Source organism: Cibotium barometz, chromosome 14, assembly GCF_041138505.1.
Source record: "Cibotium barometz isolate CiBa-2024 chromosome 14, ASM4113850v1, whole genome shotgun sequence".
NCBI lineage: Eukaryota > Viridiplantae > Streptophyta > Polypodiopsida > Cyatheales > Cibotiaceae > Cibotium > Cibotium barometz.
The window spans coordinates 28,552,992-28,560,182 of NC_141059.1; the positions used below are offsets into that span (position 1 = coordinate 28,552,992).

Sequence of the window (7,191 nt, forward strand, 5' to 3'; positions counted from 1 at the left end):
ACCACTTTTGAAAGTTTTAACAATGGAAAGCCCAAAAACAAGCGTCAAAATCAAGCCTACTCTAGTGCCAAAAAACCGGTCATTTAGTGTTTTTTCCAATCGCAAAGTTACAAATACCCATTTGCAAAAGGGGTCTTGCCATGTAAACTCCCACAAATGATAAATACTGATCAAAGCCTTTCTATGTTGAATTTAAAATCTTTAGAATATTTCTCCCCTCTTTCTTTGCTCGATGAACTTCTTATTATGAGCAATCACTATATTTACACAAGTAATAAATGTTAAAAACATATCTACACCACACCTAAAAATTTTCAATAAATGTTAATCAAGCATATCTAGACCACACCTAAAAATTAAAACATATTACATCACATCGAAATATTTTCATTAAATGTTAGTAAAAACATATCTACACCACATCTGAAAATAAATTCTAAAAATATATAAAATTTTCTCCACTATTAGATCCCATGATGTTTGACCAAAAGAAGCTTTGGATGAATTAAGAAACCACTCCTCACAATGTCTTGTAAGAAAGACCAACAATGTCTTATAAGAAAGACCAACAAAATTGAGATGTGGGAAGGCCTCTTAACCACTAGGGAACCACTCCTCACAATGGCTTGTAAGCAACCACTCCTCACAATGTCTTGTAAGCAAGACCACCAAAATTGAGATGTTGGAAGGCCTCTTAACCATTGCGACACTGTGGGGAAAGAGAAGACCTTATAAAAAGGTCTTATTCTTATCTCGGAATAGGCCTTATTATAAAAAACCTTAATATGGGCGTCACATACTTCCTAAGGCCCAGCCTCACATAAAGCCTAGGACTTAAGACCTACATAAGTCTCTTCCCTATAAAAAATTTTCAAACTTTAAAGGCTTCCCTCTCCCTCTCATTTTCCATTTTCTTCTTCCCCCATTCCAAATTCCAATGCTTTTGCTACACCTCTTAGTAAAAACCTAACTACATAGGCCTTACAAGGCCTAGGTCTATTATTTAGCCTAGGTAGTTGGCACCCCCCTTCTCCTTTTGTTGAAATTTTCAAAGTCTCTTTTTCTTTGGGTCATCTTCCCCCATTCCAATGCTTTTTCTTTGGGAAAAGGACACCCCTTAATAAATGCCTACATAAGCCTTACTCTAGAGTCTATCCCCTTCTCCTTTTTTAAATTTTGAAAGTCTCTTTCTCCCTTTGACAAAAGTATGATGTACTTAAAAGCCTACAAATAAAAGTCTCCTTCTACCTTCTAGAAACAACACCTTAAAAGTAATTTTGCTTGCATAAGCTATTAAAAAATGCCAACAAAGTCTAATAAATACTAATAATGGCCAATTAAAATAATTGTACTTACACAAGTTATTAATGAATGCTAACAAACGACTAATAAAAATATATCTACAACCAACCTAAACATTCTCAAAAATAAAAAATGATAAAGGATATATATATAATTACATAGAATTTCCTCGATTGTTAGATCCCCATGATGACCAAAAGAAGCTTTGACTAAACCAAAAGAAGCTTTGACTAAACCAAAAACCCACTCCTCACTGTTGCCATAGGCAAGACCAAAAAACCGATAGATCTTGCCTTGAAAAAATCTGATGAAAAAACAGTTTAAGCTTTAAAACCGGCTTGATCTCATAGATGATAGGATTTTGATTAAGGAAAACCGGTTACATTCTAACCTTGTACTTTTTCTCAATGGCTATGAAAGTTTTGGCAAGCATTGGGTTGTCACCCTACTCTAGTCTTCCAAAAAAAGGTGTGTTTGCTCACGCAACTTGACGAAGTAGGAGTCCATACTTTCCTACCTTGCATTAAATTGCAAGAAGGTAGAACAAGTCACTAAAAGGTTAGTCATTTTCTCACTGGGTGTGGCGTAGGACGTTGTGATCGTGGAAAAAGCTTTTGGCCTTTTTACGCCGGACATGAGGGGGTGTGAAAAGGCTCCAATTTCACCACTTTCTTTTTTTTTCAGGTGATTCAAAAAAATCTTTGTACAAAGATTTTGACATTAATAATAAAGAGGGAGGAGACAAAGGTTGACAAAGGAAGACTTCAAACATAGGTTTGGTACGTGTGGTTGTGAACCACCACACAAGGGGGTTGTCATGAAAAAGGCTTACAATCCACCATCACACCTTCACTCACCTTTTGTCATGAATTCTATGGGAATTTGTGCTAGCCATGGCTACACAGAGATGAGCACCAGTTTGCTTACTCTCTCATGGGTTCCCTTCGCCTGCTTCCTTTCCTTCGTTGTGGCCATCCCTTTGGCGAATTCTCAGAACATCTCGCTTGGCTCGGAGCTTGTTCCTACGCAAACCACAGGTTGGGCATCCCTCAGCCGGAATTTCCAGATAAGTTTCTACACTTCTGGCCCTGCTGATGTATACTCTCTTGGAATTTTGTTCAACTCAATCAATAAGCAGACGGTCACATGGAGTGCTGCTGCTGCTGGAGTCCCTTTGCAGGTGGGCAAAGGTGCCTCCTTGAGACTAAGTAAAGATGGAGACCTTGTGCTTTTTGGTGAATTGGGTTCATCTTTGTGGAAGACCAACACAAGCAACATGGGTGTAGCAGGAGCTAAAATGGAAGAAAACGGCAATTTTTTCCTCTACAATAGCAGTGGGGATGTAATTTGGCAAAGCTTTGACAGCCCAACAGACACCCTTCTTCCAGGGCAGCATTTGAAAACTGGACAAAATCTTACCAGCAGCATCTATACTGCGGGTTTGGAAGAAAATGGGAATTTTTCTCTTATCTGGACCAGTGGCACCATGTATTGGTCCAGTGATACATCTGTGCAGCGCCCTGTATATGCAACCCTGCAGCAGGCAACCTTTGGGTTATATGATAATCAAGGTAAGAATGTTAAGTCATGGCAGAGCAGTGATTATACAGATAATACTGTCGCTTTAAGAAGGGTTAGCTTAGATGAGGATGGGAACCTCAGAATCTATAGCTGGTCAAGTGGTAGCTCTGATTGGACCATAGGATGGCAAGCCTTAGAAGATCAATGTCAGGTTTATGGCTACTGTGGCGCAAACGGTTTGTGCAGCTATAATATAAACAGTCCCATATGCACATGTGCAACACAAGCAGGTTACTTACCTGTTGACCCATCAAACCTTAGAAAAGGTTGTAAAGGAGGGAATGTTCAGAATTGCCCTACATTTAGTAGTATGGTGGTACTGAATCACTCCCAAATTCTTGTTCCCAGTAGCATTCTTTACAATGGGGAGGTTGAATGCCAACAGGCTTGCCTCAAGGATTCTCAATGTATCGCCACCACTGCTACCAATGATGGCTCCGGGAGCTGCTTGATGAAATATGGCGACTCATTTAGTGGCTACCAAGAGCCCAACATTGCAAGCAATTCTTTCCTTAAGGTTTGTGGGACTGCTTATATATTGGGCCCGCCTCCCGGCTCTCCTTCGAGTCATTCAGAACTCTCCACAGCTGTGGCCGTTGTCACATCAATTCTCGGTACCCTGGTGGTTGTCATCCTCTTGCAACTAGCCGTGTGGTTATGCTTCTGTAGCAAGAGTAATCCAGGGCTTCAGGTCCACTCTGGATCTTATGCACTCCTAGAGTATGCATCTGGTGCACCATTGCAATTTACATACAGAGAGCTTCAAATTGCCACTCGTAATTTCACCGAGAAGCTCGGGGAAGGTGGTTTTGGAGCTGTATACAAGGGCATGCTTCCTAACATGACAGACATAGCTGTAAAACAATTAGAAGGAGTTGACCAAGGTGAGAGGCAATTTCGAATGGAGATAGCCGTTATTGGGTGCACGCATCACATGAATCTAGTTCGGATTTGTGGGTTCTGCATAGAAGCCAAGCACAGGTTGCTGGTGTATGAATTCATGAAGAACGGCTCCCTTGACAGGTATCTTTTCAATGTGTCTGATAACTACTTAGAATGGCCAACCCGTTTCAATGTGCTAGTAGGAACCGCTCGTGGCATTGCTTATTTGCATCAGGAGTGCAGGGACTGCATTGTACATTGTGACATTAAGCCTGAAAACATACTCTTGGATGAAAATTTCTGTGCCAAAGTCTCGGACTTTGGTTTGGCAAAGCTGATAAATGATGCTAAAGACCGGGTTCACAATCTGACCACCGTCCGAGGCACAAGAGGATACCTTGCACCGGAATGGCGTTCAAATCTACCCATTACAGCTAAATCTGATGTCTTCAGTTTTGGGGTAGTGGTGCTCGAAACCATCAGTGGAAGGAAGAATTCTGATACATTTATAAACTCATCTGACAAGCTGCAGAGCTTCTCAGAATGGGCTTTCCATGAATGCTTTCTGCATAACAGGATGCAAAGTATAGTGGACAAGAGGGTGAGGGGCAAGGTGGACATGGAGGAGTTAGACAGAGCTGTGAGGGTCTCCTTTTGGTGCATGCAAGTGCAACCCTCTCTTAGACCTTCAATGAGCAAGGTGATACAGATGTTAGAAGGAATGTTGCCCATTGACATGCCCCCAATGCCTAAGTCCTTTGAAGAGATTCCTACCGAAGAGGCTCGTGTGTTCCAGAACTTGCAATCGGAGGAGATCAAAACTGCCTCAAGAAAGCAGTCCCTTCTCCTGGGAAGTCCTAGTACAGAGCTTTCTAACAGCCTTAACCGAACTACTAGCCTTGTTATAAACCCATTACATACCTTCAACTTAAGTAGTGAAGCTGTTCCTTTTAGCTTTTAATCCCCGCCCTCTCACCTACCCAATTGGCAATCATTCAGTACATGTCTGCAAATTGTAGGTATTGGAAGCTTCTTGCCTTGTATTCCTAAGGTGATTGCTTTTATTTTACAGGCCTTATTTGGCCTTTATCTGGTTCTGATGCCATCATCATAATCGCCTCTATTTGCAGATCAAACTCTTTTCATACACGTGCATGTTTAATTACTTCTGGGGTTGCAGTTCTTCCACTGGCTGCCAGAAGTGGGTGCAATGGGGATATGACGAGCCCTTCAAGCCTCCCACATGGAAGTGAAATTATGATGGAGACCACCAGTTCTCCCCAAAAAAAACCAGGCATAAATGGTAAGGGTCATTTTTGCAAGGTTTTACACTCCAAGAGATGGTAGCTCTACTGGCCTTGATGATGCAACCTACCTCTTGTACAGAATCCCTTGTTGTCCTTTGCTATGTATAAGTTTGGTATGCATGCCGTAGGTATCCACACCATCATGCATGGCCTTCCAGTATCCATGTAAGCTCTTTGGTGGAGTTTCAGCCTTTCAAGCTGTATGTATTCATGTATGCCTCTATTCTGGTGTTTAATGTGATCTATAAGCATGGGCAGAGGTTGGTTATGCTAATCTCCATAGGCAGGGACTTGGATGGGCAAGCATGCCAGGCCATGGCCGAAAATTGGCCAAGGTGGGCCCCCTTGAACTTGCATGTTGCAACACAGTGGATTTACAAAATTTAAATTCTAACTTTTTTTTGTTATGTCAATGTAAGTGACATTAGTAAATCTTTAAAAGCAACTCAAGGGGTATGTGATATGTGCTTCCTATAGTGGTTGATGCTTAGAGACAAACAGGGTTACTAAATCATAATGAACCCTTAGCAAGAGGTCTAATGATGAGTGTTTAATTCCTTTTGGTTATTACAATATCATTTAAACTGCTTATGGTGGAGGGTCGCAACTTAAACAACACAGCATACTAGCATGCCAAAATCGGGGCCTCAACACATTGTATGCACTTGAGAAACCGTGAAATACCGCCTCTCCATCTTGCAGGGGAATCTCTCCACATCCATTTGGTGGGCAGGACAGATGTCTGTAAAGCTCCTTTATCTTCTTGTTAGTTAGCTGATTTGTCTTGATACTATTTTCTTGGATTGCTCATGGTAGGTCATATTTATTTATATAAACACACATTCCACATTCCTCTACTAGATCCATGGACTTAAAACACTGCTTCATCATGCTGTGTGCACTTCTTGGTGCATTAGAGGTGTGCAGTTGTAACAAGATTTTCCAAAGGGGAAAAAAACTATATATGGGTATTCAAGCACATCATACTTGGGGTCTAGAGGCATGCAACTTGTTATAAGATTTTCCTAGCATTTAGACTAGCTAGGTTGGAGTGAAACATCAAAGTCACCAATGAGGTGATAGCCCAGGTAGTGAAGGGGATGACGTAACTTCAAGAGGTCCTCGGTTCAAAACTCCACAAGGTGCTTCCTCTCGACAGCATTGCGTACAGGCGGACGTCGTAAAAAACGGTAACTACAAGAGGATCTTGTCGCAAAAAACGGTAACTACAAGAGGATCTTGGGGGAAGATTGAAGCCATGGTTCTTTGAACTAGAATTAAATTTAAATTGTCATTAAGGAGTTTTCCACTTGTGGCTTGAGTTGCTTTCCAAGGCAAGATTGTACCTTGCCTCCCTCTTTAGCCTAGTTCATTCATGGTCTCAATTCCTTGCTGCGCATCCAATCACCTGTTCAAGTGTCCCAATAGTCAAGCCATTTTTGACACCTTTTTTAGCGTGCTTGATGAGCGTTGACCAGCATATGCTCTCTCCCAAAGATGCATCAGCAGTCAACATCCTTTGACCAGCCCATTTGCAGCCTTCTAAGGTGTTCTCCAGCCCCTAACCAAGCCTTGGAAAGCTTACTTTGCAGGGGACTCCATGGAATAGTCTAATGCATACATTTGCTACCTAAGCAGAGAGAAAAAAAGATTTTAAAAAGCCAAATGCTATCTTTTAGGTGATTTTGATTGATGAATATTCTTGGAGATAAAGGACTTATAAATATATGTATATATATATACAAGTATGTGACTCATGTGTTGTTTGCAGCATGAAGTTTTTGCTTGTATGCATATGTGCAGACAAGTAGGTGTGTTCTTCTTATGCATGCAAGTAGGTGTGTTGTTGCAACATGAAGTTTTTGCTTGTATGTATATGTGCATAGAAGTAGGTGACCCACACATTGTTGCGGCATGAAGTAGATTCAATTTGAATGGGTGGGGGTGCTCGGTGAGGTGTGTTCACTCTCATATACACACATACATACACATATAACTTTTATTAATTAAATTCAATTTAGATTAACTTTTAATGGGTGGGGATGCTTGGTGAGGTGTGGTCACTCTCAAATAAATACATCTTACATGTAATGTCTTTTATCTTTACTCTCAAATAAAT

The 7,191-nt window shown here is 41.1% G+C and overlaps 1 pseudogene across 3 annotated transcripts; it reads left to right on the forward strand.

The window, feature by feature from the left end:
* Window positions 1-2,063: 2,063 nt before the first annotated feature.
* On the forward strand, window positions 2,064-5,504 carry LOC147631895 (G-type lectin S-receptor-like serine/threonine-protein kinase At1g34300 pseudogene; annotated as a pseudogene). Of its 3 annotated transcripts, XR_015267371.1 has the most exons (3): window positions 2,101-2,339; window positions 2,441-4,784; window positions 4,896-5,504. The product of XR_015267371.1 is annotated as a G-type lectin S-receptor-like serine/threonine-protein kinase At1g34300 pseudogene, transcript variant X3 (transcript). The 3 variants fall into 3 exon arrangements; XR_015267369.1 differs by having other exon boundaries at window positions 2,064-4,784; XR_015267370.1 differs by having other exon boundaries at window positions 2,097-4,780; window positions 4,896-5,326.
* Window positions 5,505-7,191: the final 1,687 nt, after the last annotated feature.